The following is a 434-nucleotide window of genomic DNA, read 5'->3' as shown; positions in this document are numbered from 1 at the left end:
GACCCTGGAAAAGAGAAGAAAATCATTTCTGCTCATACATAATGAATATAAAACTAATAAGAGAGGGAAGGCAAAGCGGTGGGAAAAAATTCCTCAGTAGTGTTCACTGCTTGCCTGGGGAGAAGACCAGACAGAAGCAAAGGGAAAGACGGTCAGCTGCAGGGAAGTGGTGCAAGAGACAGGCATACTGAGGGTGTCGCAAGCCCTTCTCCCTAAAAATCCCCTCCCTACCTCATTTGATTGCACCGATGATACTTGTGCGTCATCATGAAGAGGGGGAGGCCCAGAAGAAGCAATGAGTGTCCTTCCACTACCTATGAGGGACAGAAGAGAGGTTGGGAGATATTTATGCTGCTAATACCTGGCTCAGTTCCGGGGACTGGTGTCCTTACCCCTCAGTTTCTTCCACTTTCATTAAGGCCATATGGCTTCCC

This window comes from Heteronotia binoei, chromosome 5 (assembly GCF_032191835.1).
Source record: "Heteronotia binoei isolate CCM8104 ecotype False Entrance Well chromosome 5, APGP_CSIRO_Hbin_v1, whole genome shotgun sequence".
Classification (NCBI taxonomy): Eukaryota; Metazoa; Chordata; class Lepidosauria; order Squamata; family Gekkonidae; genus Heteronotia; species Heteronotia binoei.
Note: the sequence above shows the minus strand (reverse complement) of the source record.